Genomic DNA, 17,862 nt, shown 5'->3' with positions numbered 1-17,862 from the left:
AAAAAAAAAAAAAAAAAAAAAAAAAAAAAAAAAAAAAAAAAAAAAGAGACTGCCCATCCATAAATATACCTGGTATGTGGAACATTGTTCTAAGTAAAACAACCGGAGTGTCTGAACAGGCTTTGCTTCCAGGCTTTAAAGAGAAAGGACTTTGCAGATATGTATGAAAGACAGAATGCACAATTCTGTTAAGCTTTGATTTCCTTTCACAGGAATGGCAGAGGAGAACTCTTCTTGGAATGTTTGATTTTTTTTTCTTCCTGCCACAGACTTTTCCACCTTCAGAAAATAAAGGCTGGACTCCAGTGCCAAGTGGACCAAGACTGAACATCAGATTGAGGCATAAGACCATGGACATCCACGTCTGATGGATGATCCTTTAAGCTGATCATAAATCTAAGTCTTCAGCGCTCTGCCTGGGTAAATGGCAGCCATCACATAGAAGAGTTAATCCTGCGTTCAGAGGGAGCTTCTAACTGAGAAGTCTAAGACTGGCTAGCAACAGTTGCTCTTGCTGGCAGAGAACGCTCTCCCTCAATTTAGAGGGCACACTTCTTTGGTGTTTTGTACTAAAAAGCATACCAAGAATTTAACAAAAATTATAAAACAGAAAAATTTCTATCTTAAAGTTGTGATTGCAGCTGTCTAAACTGCAGCATTACATTGTCTGGAAGAACCATGCTATGCAGAAAGAAGCAAGGGAATGATCTTTTCTGGACTGGGTACCTTCATCCTCCTCCAAACCGCTCACTGCCAGCGTTCACTTAAAAACACATTAGGAATCAAAGGTGCTTTGGTCAACAATTTGCTGCAAAGGAAAATTCCTAAGCCAGAAAGGTTTGAAATCCTCAGTCATACCGGCATTAGAAATTAGGTTCTTTGAATGTACATGTGGCTGTTCTGATGCTTGCTCAGCTTACATTTAAAGGATTCAATAAAGAATGTGAATGACTCTTTGTAGCAGGAAATTGCTAAACATAAGGCAAGAAAATGAGATTTTGGTCAAACAACAGATGGTAACTCCAGATAGCCAGAAATATTTGCAAACCTTATACAAAGGCAGCTTTTGCTTCATTCTAGTTCAATTTCTGTTTAAAAGGAACAGACAACAAAACGCATAAAGCACCTTCTCTATTCTTTACCAAAAGTATCCAACAACTTGGGTCTGTATGGCCACATACACAACAAATGGAGAGAGAGAGAGACAACAGATGGAGAGAGAAACAGAAGACAGCTTCTTGGTAGAGACTTTTCTTAGGTTAGCCATAAGAGAAAGAAGTAGCTTGCGTAATACTTACTGCCAGGATCTCATGTGAAAAAATAACCAGCTCAATTTTTAGCCCTTCAGAATTGAAGATCATATCATAAGTTTTTCTATTGTCCACAGCAGTACTAGTCTCTACTTGAAGCAGCTCACCTCATTAACGTACACCTCATTAATGTACACAATTTTATAATCACCTTTATTTAGATATACACAGTTTTGCATCTTTCAAGACAATCTCCTCTGCCACGTGCTTCTCAAATTCGTGGCAAAGGAAAATACTCATTATCTGTATTAAAGATTTAGATGTTAAGAAACAAACTTCATAAAATTTTTTAGTTAAAATGGATTTACCTTCTACTGGCCTGAATTTCCCCATGGTTCAGGCTCACATTTCAAAGCTGCCTGATGTTCCCAGAATCAGGATCTGATCTCTCTGTAGGTCGTCTCAGTGAATATTTATTAACAAGAGTGGAGGAAGCAGTCTCTATATTAATCATCTTCTGTCAAAAAAGAGAAGGCCAGCGTCCTGGTTTTGGCTGGGATAGAGTTAATTTTCTTCCTAGCAGCTGGTATACTGCTGTGTTTGGGATTTAGTATGAGAATAATGTTGATAACACACCGATGTTTTAGTTGTTGCTAAGTAGTGCTTACGCTAGTCAAGGACTTTTCAGCTTCCCACGCTCTACCGACTGAGAAGGCTGGAGGTGCACAAGAAGCTGGGAGGGGGCACAGCCAGGACAGCTGACCCAAACTGGCCAAAGGGACATTCCATACCATGTGACATCATGCTCAGTATATAAACTGGGGGAAAGCTGGCCGGGGGGCCACTGCTCGAGGACTGGCTGGGCATCAGTCAGCGGGTGGTGAGCAGTTGCATCGTGCATCGCTTATTTTCTGTATTCTATTATTACTATTATTTCTCCTTCCTTTTCTGTCCTATTAAACTGTCTTTATCTCAACCCACAAATTTTACTCTTTTTTCCTCAATTCTCTCCCCCATCCCACTGCAGGGGGAGTGAGCGAACAGCTGTGTGGTGTTAAGCAGCCTGCTGGGTTAAACCACAACAGCCAGCAAGCAATCTGTGGAGTAGTCAGTAGATTTGCCTTTCTTAATTCATTTAGGAAGGTTTAAGTCAACTTTCCCCAGCAGTAATTAATAAGAAGCTTGTCCACTGTTCTCAATGGCAGCGGTGTTCTTTGAATCTTTGTAGATTTAGAACAAATATTTCTTAAGAGAAATGGCACTTCTTCTAGGAAATGATCCAGTTATCCCGCATTGAGGATGCAGCCTGCAGTCACACAGAAAGTCACACTAAAAAGAAAAACCAACACCAAAAAAAACCCCAAACCAAAACCACCACAAAACCTTGTGCAGTATGAAACTGCATAAAGGGGCAGTTTTCACTTTTTTTTTTTTTAAATCTGAAAACCAATCTGAAATTGCTGAAATCTGAAAAGGCCCCATCTGCTAGATTCAGAGAGCGCTATTTTTAAGAGTTTATTTTTGAAAAAGTAGTATTTTGGGGGAAATGTAATTCAAAACAAACTTTCAGGAAAAAAGCAAACAATAACATCCTCTAGAAATAAGCAATGATAATAATCTGTAGATCTCAAGTCAATTTGAAAATATGAATTAATTTGCGAAGATCATCATACTTCTACTTTAAAAAAAAAATATTTTTACAACTGTTCATGTCCAAAGGGGACCAATACAATCATCTGAAACTGGTTCATGCATAGCAAAGGCGTTTCTTCAATAACTAATCTCCCAGCTGCAGACCCAGCCACAATCCCTTTTTAAATGTAACTGCCTCTTACAAAGATTTTGTGAATGTAGTATGGAAGTGCAGGGAGCTGTATGAGGTCACATACACATAACAAGGGCAGGGAAGGGCAGGGATATTCTTTTGACTCTTAGCTATAGGTACAAGCAAACAGATATTCTTTCTCTTCAGAACCTCTCTGAATGACAGCATTCATTTGATTTGGAAAAACTTTACCCCCAGAAGAGGAGAAGCAGATCACGGTCACTGCCATTAACATGCCGTGCTGTCAAGCCTCAGAGCTAAACAATACACAAGGGTCGTGAAAATCCAAAAAAATGCAGAGTAGTGACACAGCAATATAAGAAGGAAAGCAACATGCTTTCATCATCAAAATTTCCATTCACCACTCACACTGCAGCAGATGAGTTCAGGGTGTTTGCAAGAGTATGGGGGTCTCCTGCCCAGCCTCCTCACAAGAATAAAAATGTAGTTATGATGCCTTCTGAATCCCTCTTCGTCCCTGGTCATACCAACTTCATGAATTTGAAAAAACTGGTGTGGACAAGTGAGTGCCAGTCATAGCTTCCTTCAAATGTGTCCTGCCAACTCACTTGGAACATTTTTCCTAAGAGACAAGGATTAGCAGGTTAATCCTTCTCTCTGAATACTTTTCTTAAACGCTCAGTGTTATTTTAATGCAGCTTTTGTGATATGCATAAATATGCTACAGAATAATAGACTTTCAAGATCTATTCTCTAAAGTTTTATGAACATCTATGCTAAGAAACAAAGATATTTCAGTAGTTTTCACTATAAGAGAGCCAGAAAGCACTTTCTACGTTGTTTCTCTTCCCCAGCCTCAAAGTAAGACTCTCTTAGCAACTTAGAGCGGGCCAAAGAAAAAGGAAATTTGAATTATTTTTGAACATTCTACTTAAATTTCCATAGCAATGGTCTAAACTTCACTTGTGCACCTACCACTTTGCAAATAAATATATATCTTCATATTTGCCTTTTCTGTCAATATATTAACTCTGCACTGGATAAAAAGGACAGATTCAGAAATATGTCTAAGCATGCATGCCCTGTACTTTTCCCCACCCAACTCAGTGCGCATATCATGCCAACTCTCACTGAATACCCTTGGCCTGCTGCTTACCTATCAATATCAAACTGACTATAGACCTCTGCCCACTTACACATCCTCCTATAAATAGAGCTCACCAAACCTGGCCAAGTTCAGGTTGCAATAAGGTAAGGGGCCAGGAAAAAAACAACTGAAGCATAATAGTTGATAGGCTAAAATATTGGGTATATTAAGCAAAATCGTACTGATTTACTAGATCCTCACTAATTCATTGTGCTTGTTCACAGAGAGTGGGTGGACACAAGGCAACCTCTACCCAGGAGCAAGGCAGCCTATACTTGTTCCACAACATGCAGAACTGCACTTCACTGTAGGCTGAAAGAACCATTTTCAAATTCACTCTTAAAGTCTTCAGTTTTAAGCTTTGCCAAGGTAGTCAAAATGCAGGGAACTGCACAAGCAAGCAGAACATCTTTCTTTCCTATCAAGGCAGATGGCATTATGGTGAGCATACCGCACTGCCTGAGCATGCATTGGTCATCTAGGACATCCTAGAACAGAAGAGAAGGGGCAAAGGAAATATATTAAATGAAGCATTATACTTCATTTAAAGACTAATTTCTAAAATTCCTGTTTTGATCACTTTCTTTGCAATTGGTCAGACCCTAACAATACAACCCAACTCTAAGCTAGGTTTCGAGGAAAATGAGAAGGTTGCTATTTCCCACCAGGAGGATGAATCTATAAGCCCATTGTGCTGGCATGACTTTTACTTGAAGATATTAATAACATGTCAGATGATGGGATGTGCTGAATTCTAAATACTCATTTCTCCTCTATGAATGCGCAACATCCTTGTTTAGTAAAGCGCAAACCTGCTACTGCACTGAATCCTTCTGCAGCATCTTATGAAATACAAGAGGCATCTTTTCCCAATAAGGTGACTAAGCTCATTGACAGTAAAAGGATGTGCTGCTTTACTTGGGTTTAGATTAGTCTATTTATTACCATTTTAAAATTAGTTTTGTTGCTTATTATTTTTTTCTAAATTCCAGACACAAACTAGAGTACAATCCATTGTATACTCTCTAGCTTCTTTGTCCAAATCATTCCAAACTGATTTATCCAGAAAGGTCACAGATTTTGCACTCTATATGGCACTACTATCAGTGTTTCCAAACTCAGTTACTAACGTGGACAAGATATTTCTAATCATAAATAATGTTTCTTTTCTGTCCTTTGAGTTCTACATGGTGCTCTTTAACGCAAAAATCACAAAGAGAGAGTCCATAAGCTAGAGCGTCTAGACCAAAGTACCATGTGCCTATCAACTCTCTCACGTCCTCAGACAACTAACTTCGGCTAAAATGAATAATATTCCACAATTGTTATCAGTTTATGACTAATTTTAGAAAATTAAATTAAAACAAAAATTTCACTTGTTATTTCTTGCTATTTTTTCTGTTGCTCTATTGCAGTAACAACCCAGTCTGGATCATGGCAAATATTGTGTGTTCTGCAAACCCAGATATGAAGTGCAGGAGGAAGATAAATGAAAAACAAAACAAAACCCAACACACCAAGAAACAACCCCAACATAGAAGATAACCAACAGATTCATTCTCCAAGATGAGTTTCGCAGGGCAAAGGAAGTTAATGTTAGAATTTCAGATTTAATCCATTCTTGAGCAGGAAGAGCAATCACTTTGGCCTTAACCTCAGCTTTGAAAACGCTGTTTTGCATACATGCTGTTTCAACATTTCTGGGTTGCAATTCAGCATCAAATAATCAATATTCAAGCCTGTTCCCCTTGCAGCCTCCCTGACACACCAGACTGAATACCACCTTCTACAAGAGAGTTGACACCATTTGAAATCGAAGAACAAATTCTGCATATCTCCATGTCTTAAAGAACATTTTTGTGCAATACAGATGATAACGTTATGAATTTTTGCAAGTTGCTGGTATATGTACACCTACAGATCTGGTCCCATTCTTTCAATTGGTATGACTGCTTCCTGCATTTCCCAGGCAGGAATAGGGACGCAGTACAGTAAATGCTATACACGTGTGAAAATTCAGACAGTGATAGAATTTACCATGTAAAGAAACATTTGCATGATTAAAGTAATAGTCTCTGTTTTGTTTTGGTTTTTTTAGCAGACTTTTTGAGAGGATTTTCTCAACCTTTGGTGCAGCGGAGCTGCCCTGATCAGAAATCCAAAGATTTTCTGCTGGTTTAAAACTGATTTCTGGTACAATGATAGGTATACCATCTTTTTACAGCTGGCATGCACTAGAGGCAATCTGCAAATATAATTCCATGAGAAATTACTTTATCTTCATTCAGATAAGCTCTTTGCTATCTAGAACACTGCTGTAATGTCCAAACCTCAACTGGGAGTTCATTAGCAAAATTTCTGCATAACAGGAACATACTTGAAAATATATTTAGACAGGTGTAAGACAGAATTTATAATATGTTTTTTTCAATAAAAACTTCTCAAACATACACAGAAAATAAACCATAAGGGAGTAAGATTTATTCTATTTTACTGCAAAATCCTACTTCAAAATTTTCAGGTCTTTTTATGTCCTATTTTGTGACATTAGTGCATTTCCTAGATAAAAGTGATTACAAACGGGATGTCCTAATTAAGGAAGGCAAAATTCAAGGTTTACAGGGAGAATCGAGAGAGAGGGGTGCAGTGGAAATCACATTTTCTGTGTTCACTGAGCACATAAAGAGCTTACAAAAAAAATCAACAACACAATGCTATGCTGTGGCTTTCTCCAGAGAGGTACCCAGGCTGCATTTTTTCCCCACCCACTTGGGGTTTTCCTGGTAGCACTGAAGGTACCTGTGACAGTTTCCTGAACCACGTGACAAATTTAAACAGATTCTTTCAGAGTAAAACACAAACTGTGTGATCAGCTCCTAAAACAGTAAAATAACCAACCAAACAAAAAAAAAATCAAAAGAAACACAAAACAAAAAAACCGACCTGGAATCTAAAGGAGGCAAGATATGAGCAGAGCAGAGACAAAGCTGTTCTCATGTCTGTCAGATATCTCAGTTTGTGGGCTCTTTGTACATCTTCAGCTGAAAGGGTATTTTAAGGCCTTCAAGAATTTATAGCAGATCAAAAATGGAAGGCAAATCAAGAAGTGTGCTGTATCTCACACACACAAACAAAAGAAATAAAACATCAAAGGATGTGACTTACCTCCACTTCTCAACCCTATAAAGCTCACCATTCTTTCAGTATGTCCTTTCTTATCTTGGTGTTCGACTCATCTTTGATGAAAGATTGCTTCACCTTTACATCTTAGAATCATAGAATCATTTAGGTTGGAAAGGATCTTTAAGATCGAGTCCAACCATTAACCTAACACTGCCAAGTCTACCACTAAACCATGTCCCTAAGCACCACATCCACACATCTTTTAAATATCTGCAGGATGCTTTACTTTTGAGCTTATAGCCCTCATTGGGAATAAATTTCCATGAACTTAGCCTAAAGGTTTTCCGATGCAAGATTTTTAAACACCAGGAATCCACCAAAAAAAGGCCACGTTTACAAATTCTACATATTCTCCAGTACATCAAAGACATATTTGTTCTGAATAAATCTTTGGAATTCTCAATGTTTTGCATTTTTTCGCAGGAAGACTAAGCAGAGCTAAACAAATAAATAGGATTTGCTCTCTGGCAAGTCCTACTATTTTTGCAAACCAGACATACCAGTGTTTAAACACACATTTTGCTAACAGAAACACATCTGCTGTACGTAACTCCTCTTGTGTATAATCCTTTATTCTCCTCTTGTGTATAATCCAGCCTCTTTCTAAACTAATGCATCCCCAATCCCACCTGCAAGTCTCGGGACTCTGTTTTGCAGGTTGTTGAGGAATTTCTCTATGTGACATTGCTTCCTCTTGTTTTGAGTGCTTGTACAGACAAGAATCATCAAACTGGCTTCCAAAACGCATGGGATTCTGCAGGAATGGGTCTGAGTTGAGAGGACAGTCAGAATGCCACAGTCTTAAAGAGATGTATTACCACCCTTACCTCCTATGAGTAGTGTTCCACACTGTAAGTGGTCCACAATGGGGCAGGTTACAGAGTAAAATGCTGTCCAGCATGAGTCATTAATTAAGCCAATTTTCCCTTCCATGTTAACAAGTACTTTGGAACTCACTGCATGGCCTAACTGAAAACAAAATGCTGTATCTGGGGACATTTTAACAAAGATTAAGCAACTTCAGAAAAAATATGATGGCTTCTGCTCAGAACAAGAAAAAAAATTTGAGTTAGCTACCTTAGAGTACTTGCTTTCTTTTCCCAGCACTCAGGACATCTGTAAGTATGTAAGTATACAAGCTGAAGTATTTTGTTACAGGTGTATCTCACGTAATATGCTTGTATCCATGCTCCAGATTCCAATTCTGTGCTTGCAGCCTCCCCAGTTCTCAGTTTCTCACACGACAGGAGAAAGATGAAAGCCATTTTGACATAAAATCCGTGGAAAACTTACTTAGGAAAATCCATGCAACACGAGCACTGCCCCACTATGCAGGAAATAAAACTAGCATGTGGCCAAAAGCTTACTGCCTGTACTGCAGACTGTGCTAAGGTACATAACCTTACTGGAGGACCCAGATGTCTTCTGTGTACCAGGTGCATGTCTGCAGCTAAACCTGCACTAAAAGGTCTCCTCCCAGTCTGGGTTGACTCTGGCTCCCACTCAGCCAACTGAAGTGCTCCTAGTAGTCTTTAAAAACACCACAGGTCTCTGGACTAGCTGTTGTCAACCATCCTGGAACAACACTCAGCCTTCTGGAGGACAAACACAGCTGACCGTGGTCGAGTCAGAATGTGTTAGCAATTACCAGATCTTGTCACTACAAAACTTTGACAACAGTGACTAATACTGGGGTGTCTGCAGAATATTCAACTTCGTATTCACCATTTTCTAAAATCACAAGAATTCTGACATCATTAGGAGTTCAGTAGAGAGCTACTACAACACTTTGCACAATGGCTCTTAACTCAGGGTCTCTGACTACCCTACCCTTACTCAGTCTGCAGGAGCTCCTGTATATGTGGTGTTGCCCCATGGTTCCCCTCAGCAGCACTGAAATAGTTAAGGTCACAACAGAGTGGTGCTATGTAAAGGAGAAATTTCCCTGTCCTTGCCTAAGTGAATGGCTGGGATTAAACTGACAGCCCACCTTAGTGATGGTGGAATAATTGGTTGTTCAGCTCTGTCCTTGTCAGAGCTCTGACAGTTCTGCAGATGTCCTGCTCAGCTCTCTAAAGGTTAGCCTCAGCTGGAGCTGGTGTTCATTAATCATTCCTTCCTGACAGGACTCAGAGCAGCCCACATCTGCCACTCTGTCCCCCTCAATCCCTGTCGCACCCAGCTTGTGTGTAATCACTGCTGGTTTTCTTAAGAGGATACTTGATAAGGGAATATGCATTTAACTACGAGACACATGAGTTGCCTTCTCTCTTGGTAATTCTTTCAGCAAAGGGCCAGTAATACAAATTTGGTGTCTCTGTCCAAGACAGTCCAGTACAAAAACAGTGAACTGTGGACTGGATGTAGAATAAGTATACAATATCACAGTCTTTTTACAGTGTCTGTAATGCCCTCGTATAACAACAATTTTCAGCCTAGTATCATACTGACACTGAAGATGGAAGGATGTGGTATCATAACCACCTTGCATGGGTACATGACAGCTGCAAACTGCACCTGACTTGGAGGGAGTGGAAAAAACACATCATGCAACTATCTCACTGAGCAGTCAGGGAAAGAAAAGCTTCAATGCATTCTTCTGATCTGGTCATTTTTTCCAACCACTGGATCTCTCTGGACTATAACAGTTGCTTCACTGTCTGCTTGTGTACACAGTGACTGAAAAATCCTGTCACCAGCATTGCTTTAACCCAGGATGAACTGCATAATTTTCAGAAGTTCACACACATGACTAATTTCTTTGGATTATTCTGACTGCTTTTATCAAAACCCGTAAGATTCACCCATGATTAGTAAGCAGTTTAAAAAAAAAAAAAAAATCAGAGAAAGAGAACTACTAAGGTAATTCCCAGCAATTTCAAGTATACACAGCACCTAATGCTACATGACCAATGCCAGAAGACCTCCAACGTGAACAATTTGGCAGCACGGGACTTCTCTATTTGCACCACAAAGAAATGAAAGCAGTTGTAAAGCCCACAGCCTTAACAAATCAGTCTCTAAAGTTTGTTAGCCACATACATACAGGTTTTAAAAAGAAAAATACAAAGCTGGATAGTGGTTTTGCATAGCTCACGCCCTCCCAACCTGCAAGAAAACCTAAGTTGGTTCTGAAACAGAAAGCCAAATGGAAAGAAGAACATAGGTAAGGAAGGCAAAGGAATCTCTCTCAGAAAACAAGAAAAAGCAAAGAACATAAATCATAGCTACCCTCCCCCAGAGGTTCTATGAGGGTTTTTTCGGTTTAACTACTCATTAATGTGTGCCCCAGAATAAACTATGCATCCTACAGCTAGACAAAAACACAGATATATTACTTATGAATCTTGATTAAATTAAAATAAGCATCAGCACACAGACTGTCAGCGTGTTACAGTTGCCAAGACTGTGTAAGAAATGAAATTATTACCCACTTCACAATCTTATTACAAGATTGCCCACTGACTTTTCTTAGGGTGCTGCTGTTCATATGTGAGCATTGCAGGAATCATCATTTCAAATAATTGATTAACTGTCTAGTCCACAAAGTTTAAAAAGGAACAAACAAGGACATTAAGTGATTAGCATTCTTCCTTTTAATTTGCAAATCCTGTCTTCACAGCTAAAAAGCCAAATGCCTCAGGCTCCATCCCAGGCACACAGATCCCAACAAGCTTGACAGTAGAAAGAAGGTGCTACAGACGCACATTAACTGACATGCTGGATTAAAGCAATCAACACATTGACCATTAATCACAACTGAAGGCTTTACAGTGCACTTACAGAATGGCAGTGGGCCTGTTCCAGAAGGCAGCAGCAGCGATGCTTAACTTCAAACTGTTGAGCCAACCCACTAATGTGATTTGGTCAACATAAGCAGTTACAGCTGTTGATCTTCAGTTAACTCAAGGAAATTTTGGATTTAGATGAAAAGAGAAAAATCTAAGTAATGGACTGCCTTTCGAGTTCCACAACGCTGACTTTGCTAGGGAAACTTAAGTAATCAAACCCAATCTAAATGACGTACTCATAACCAGAGTCTCCATCATGTATAGCTGTTCTCTCAGGGGACATAAGAAACTTTCATTGCTCAGCTGACAATGTTGCTTTGTGGTGCTGCCTGCAATAGATGTATCAAATTTAACAGCATCAGAAGAGCAGGAGGAGGTATAACCGCTTGCAAACCATTTTGAATCTCTGCAGGATTGAGCGTGCTAACCAGTCACAAAAAGACGTATGCTCCATTGCTGGATGGTACATTAACAGCACAAAAGCTATTAGCAGTTCTAACAACCATGTCAATATCCCCATTGCTGGGGTCTGCACAAGGACACATTAAAAAAGCTTATAGTATAAGGGACTAAAGCAGATGAAGAGCAAAACTGAAACAGATGAGGACCAATCCCATTGCTTTACGAATTATTTTCTCATTACTATTATCCGTATGCATTGCAGTAGTGCCCAGTTAATGACTCACTCAAATGCAAAACAAAAAGTTGGGCAACGACCACTGGTTTGAGAAAAATGTTGGTACCACAGGAACAGATCCAGTAGAATATGGCTACAATTGCTGTCCATAAACATTAAGCAACATTCAGACTCAAAATCTTCACTATGCTGTATGTGTATGTATAACTAAAAGACCTCCTCCTAACAAAGGATGTACGTGCTATCTCTCTGATTTTTCTTGAACCTACTAGGAGCCACATAAAATGCTTAAATGAGGAAGGCATGTTTTTAAGTCAGTAAGAATTGCATTTCTGTCATGATTTAACAAGGATCCTACAGGCTACTGAATTACTTGCGGAGCTGCATTAGATTATCTAGTATTCCAGCACAAAATAGTGTCATTTATTTGTGTATTCTCAATGGCAACTACAGAAAACAAGGAACACTACCTTCTTATTTTGAAATTTAGCTGTGTCCCTACCTTTCTGCTTCCTGTACTTATGCTCCCCCACCTCGCCATACACTTCACTTATCAGTAAAATGGACTTGCAACACTGACATATCTGAAGAACACTTTTAGATTCTTAGACTACAGACAAGTAGAAAGATCTGTAAGTTCAATTACTTTTATTATTCTGCTCCCTCTTGGTTCTGAAACTTTTAGATTCTTAGACTACAGACAAGTAGAAAGATCTGTAAGTTCAATTACTTTTATTATTCTGCTCCCTCTGCTGGTTCTGGAAAAAAAAAAAATCACTGTTGCAAAAAAATTATTTGCAGAACTATGCTGATGTCTGTGCTTACCAATACACAAAAGCTGGACACTGAAAATGCCCCAATATCTTGGCTTAAGTTTCTTAAGATTCAGCGAATAGACTTCTGGGTTTTTCCAAAGACTGAGAAAGAAAATCCTGAGAGCAAGGTGCTACCTAATGCCTAGGAAAACATTGCAAACAGTTGGGGAAACAATGCTCTACTGCATAGGAGCAGAAAGCTTGTCCACAGAGGACACAGTATTAAGACAGCCCAGCACGCAGGAGAGACGCTCCTCTGGCACCTGTGATCTCTGTATAGATGGAGTTATATGGATAAAGACTCCAGAAGGTGTTAAGTGAAGAAAAGGGAAAACAAATATGTCTGATATGGTGTCCCTTTAAACTTAATTGTACGGCCTGTGGAAAAGCAGCACTATGAAAAAGTAGACAGCGGCATTGCGAGTAATACAATTAAAATCACTGCGATGCAAGTAAAATACAAGAGATTATCTCATGTGTTCCATCCCTACATTTTCTCCTTTACCCAGTCCTTCTGTTCTCTGAAAATAGGTGTAGGTCTGTAAAAATAAAACAAAATACACAAGTATGACGGTTCTTTAGTTGGTGACAAGAGCTACTTGCCTCCATACACTGGCAAGACGTGGCATGTTTAGACATACACGATCCTGTCACAAAATAAATAACACTTGAGCAAAGACTCATTTCAGTGTAAAATGACATATTAGGATAATCAGAATGAGTAAGCTTGCAATGCTCAAACAAGCTGTCTCCTTCCTGGTAAATACCATTAAAGTTTTTCAGTCCATTTAGAGAAAGCAGATGACAGGAATATAACAAACTTAGCCCTTTTATGTGGGGTTGTTTGGGGTTTTTTTCCCCTCTAGTAAAAATGTCAGTTTCATACCGCCCTCCCCTTTCCTCCACTTTCACTTAGCTACAGATAGGCATCAGAGTCTTCATGCAAAGCTGTCACTTACTTATTTTGGTGATCATATGTATTACCCTCAAATGTCCCAAAGCATCAGCTGAGAGAATTCAAGTCATATCTGTTCAAGTAAACTGCAATGCATGAACTCAGTTTCTCAAAACACACAGAGACTGTAGAGCAACAAACATCATGCACATTTCATGTTGAAAAGTATCTATATTCAGTAGGTTTAATACTGTATCGGCCCTACAATTCCTCCATAGGGAAATTCAAAACTCAACTGGACAAGGCCCTTCAGCAGCCTGATCTACGTTGGACCATCTCAGAGCAGTGGCTTGAGCCAGCTAACCTTCAGAGGTCCCTTCCCACCTATATTATTCTGTGATTTTATGTTTTGTTGAAAGTTCAGCCTGGGTGGAGACACTGAGGTTGTGAATTTTCAGCACACTTTTACTGATCCCAGAGTAATGGGATTCTTTTTTACTAAAAGCTGAGAAGATTGGAAATTGTTTACCAATATGTATTGCTGAAAACTGCAGATCTGCTTCTTGTGTTGAACGGCAGAAATTTTCTTTGCAGACAAGTTCTCTATTTTGCAAATTTTATGGAAGACAATATGGTTTTTATAGCTTCTAATATGAAAACTGGTTACTGATTTTCTATGAAAATAAACCTGATCTGACATTCGAAGAGGGGTTAGACATAATCCAAACTACAATTTTTGGATGGCTATCTAACATCTTGTCTATGCAAAAATGTGATACGTTAAATGGCTTGGAAACCATGACAACACCAGCTGTCTAGAGCTCACACAAGCTCAATCAAGCCATAATCAAGGGTTTTCTTACATGATTGTCTATTATCTCCTTCTCAGTCAGAGATGCACATTATAGGAGTAAAAAGATCAGAGTGGAATCACCAGCATTAATTACATGCTAGACTAGATCTGTCTTCCTTAAGGAGCTGTCAAAAAGAATTTGGAGTACCTCTAGGATATCTGGAGGAGTCCTGTACTGATTCTGCACAGGCTGTAAACCAAAATAAAAACTATTAGCACAAGTCAATGTTACTGAAAATATATTAAGTTCTTCATATTTGATGAAAGAGAAAGTCTATTCAACTCTGAACACAGATGCATTCCATAATGACTACTATGTCCTTCTAATGATGAGAAGGTACCTAAAAATATAGCACAAGTGATATGTGTTTACCACGAAGAACAAGGTTTTAGACTAGATCATTCCTGTGTATATTTATTAGACCAAAGGCTTGTTAATAGCAGCACAGTCGTTTGAAGCCTGTGTTGAAGAGAAGCAAAACTTTTTTCTCCTTGTAAGTTTCTTTGAAAAGGCACAACCTTCTTCAGTCTTATTCTTTAGGTAAATTCCTGAAGCAATTCTGGAAGCTCTCATCAAGTTAAGAAAGAAAGAGGTCTATAAATACCATTTTTTCTATGTCCAAAGAGAAAAAGAATTTTTTTTTTTTTAATCAGAGTATGGACTTGATTAGTTACTTGGAATCCTTAAACGCGCTGAAGTTCAGTAATACAACAACACAGCTTTCGAAGTAGAAACTGTGAAAGATGTTGTCAGTAAAGAAGATAAGAGGGTAACAAATCATGAACCAGTTACACGCCTTACTTCGCAGAAGTTACAAACATCTAATCCCTCTGTCATGTCTTATTCACAAAGGTTATCCAACAGGAAAACAAGTAAAAAGGGGTAGAGCTCCTCAGAACCAGAGCAGAACCTCATTAACTAAAATACACAGATACAGCACAGAGCATCCAGATGGAAACAATAGTAAGTTTAGTGAATACACTGTGGACCATGAGGAGACCAGATATGTATGGCAATAAAGACCCAAGGAGACAAATCTATATGTACAGAGAAGAGCATCTAAAAAATATATTCTGCAAGTGCTGAAACTGTAAAGAGCTGTTCAACACACAGGCCTCCAGCTGCTCAGTATTTAATATGAATGTACAACGAGGCTTAAACAAAGCGAGTGAAAAAAGAAAAACAAAAAAAAGAACAAGCCATGTGACTTATACAGCCAATAAAAGCTACGCAAGAGCAAATAAATAAATATGAACAACAAACAAATTTGAAGAGCTTGTGAACTACTCATGGATTTTTCATGAGATGAAAAAGAAATTTGTCAGACAAATTATTTGCTCTGAATTATTCACTCAGCTGTAATTATGGCCATTGGCAGGCAGAGAAACCAGTAACTTAAACTGATGATTTCTGAGCTTCTCAGCAAATCCTTCATCAGAAGACCATGAACTCAAGAAAAAAAAAACAAACACCTTTTTGCTGAACTTGTGAAGCCATACATTGTTTTGTTCAGGTCACAGCCGCTGCTCTGGACATGACTCGAGGTCAAGATTTTGTTCTTGTTGAAATCAGAGCCTTAGATACCGTACCATCTGGCAATTTCCTTTCTTTGCAGTCTACGCTCTGCTCTCCCAAGGAAGCAAATATTTCAGCAGGGGGTTGCTTGCTTTCACCTGTATTATACTGCAAGGTAAATACTGTATTATTAAAGAGACACTGCAGTTTTCTCCTCTGTTTTAGTTTCCTAACCATTTTAGTTGTCCCATTCTCTGGGTATGTCTGTACCAGGGAGCAGTGCAAGGGACACAAGGCCACGTTTTATCTCCTGAAGTAAAACCATGGAGGGCAACATGCCTCTAGATGACAGTGGGTCACAAATGAGCCCTTCACCATGTCTTCCAGGAAACCGTGAATCAGAAATCCAAGAATAGCACACGAGCCTTGCATTTGTCTGTTTCTACATTCTTGCATTTTTCCACATGACTGGCCACACTGGAGAGCATTTAAACTAAAATTTTTACCTACTAGATTATCTATAAATTGCTCCACAGAAAGAGCATATTCTGGCACAGGGATTTCTGTACCATGATTACCGTACACTGTCCCCAACAGACACAAGCTTTCCCCTGTATATGCACATAGCTACCAAGCTTCTGCCCCCTAAACCAGTCACGGTGCTCAAGGAAAATGAATTTAACTTCTGCTGTACTGACTGTAAAAAGCTGGGAGATATGAACAAAAATTCCAGCTTTACATCTAATGTTACTGACTCACTGCAATAACAAATGAGTTATACTACTTTCTCACCTCAGTTATTTCACCTATTAAATGGAGTAAAAATAAAGTGAGAATAAAATAAAAACAATATACACTTTCTTTTTACTGGGAACATTCTGTTTTACATATGATATTCTAGAAACTTCGCTGAAGGTATCAGAAACATGTGGGAGTTATTTTCAACTTCACAAAATACTAGGAATTTTATAAGAATTATTTATTACAAAAATCAAATAATTCAGTGTAATAACTATTCAGAGTGATTCACTCTGCCTATACTAAAAGCCTTAAACCTCTAGCAAATTCCAAGAAGCACTCTAATGTGCCTTTCTTCCACATGTGAAAGTCCTAAGTCAGTTAAAATTTGGGCTCCGGAGGGTGCATTCTGCCACTCCAGAAATACTGAGTTAGCATTCAAGACAAAAGTCGTCCTACTCTGCAACAAGGTAGACGCACACACAAAAAATCCTAGGTTCTCACATTCGAGCAGAAATGTTTCCAATCTTTTTCTGTTCATATAAAAAAGCAGTCTTGCAGTCAGACTTCATAAAAACAAGTGATTACTTGTTCAGTTCCTTCCCCATCCTATGCATCCACTGATTAAATTACTCAAATTTACAATCCTGCTTCCACAGTTTTGCCTATTCTTTTCAGTCCTTGCACCTCTAACTTTTCACGTACTGAAAGCTTTTTCGTCATCTACCTATTCAAAACATAACCAAAAAATTAAAAGATTGTCCACTTCTAAAATTTCCTCTCCATGGGTAGACTGATGAGGTGAGGCATTTGAAGATGAACAGAAGCTAATTGTTCCCTCACTTTCCTCTGTCATTTAAATCCCTCAGACTTCACAGAGCAGCAGCCGAAGGCACCGTGTGCTCTCTTGCATCTGTATAATGCTCGAGATAAGATATTACACAGCACAGTGTAGACAATAACACAGAGCGCAGAACAACAAGTAGCAAGAAGCATAGATTTCATATAAAGTTAGAAAAGAAAATAAGTCTTCTAAACTACTTGCAGTTTGTGATTAGGAAAACAGATAGTGCTAATAGCCATGAAAAAAAATTTTCTTGCTTCTCAGCCAGAACAGTGGTGATCAGCTGGGTTCAGCATAGTATAGCATTGTGCATACCAACTAGGAAGAAATAGTTACCACTAGAAAACTGCCTGCCATGAGTATTGACTTGATGTGCCAAAAATTAGATTATGTGGATGGAGACGTAA

Source organism: Aptenodytes forsteri, unplaced genomic scaffold (assembly GCF_000699145.1).
Source record: "Aptenodytes forsteri isolate BGI_AS27 unplaced genomic scaffold, ASM69914v1 Scaffold7, whole genome shotgun sequence".
In the NCBI taxonomy this organism is placed as follows: Eukaryota; Metazoa; Chordata; class Aves; order Sphenisciformes; family Spheniscidae; genus Aptenodytes; species Aptenodytes forsteri.
Note: the sequence above shows the minus strand (reverse complement) of the source record.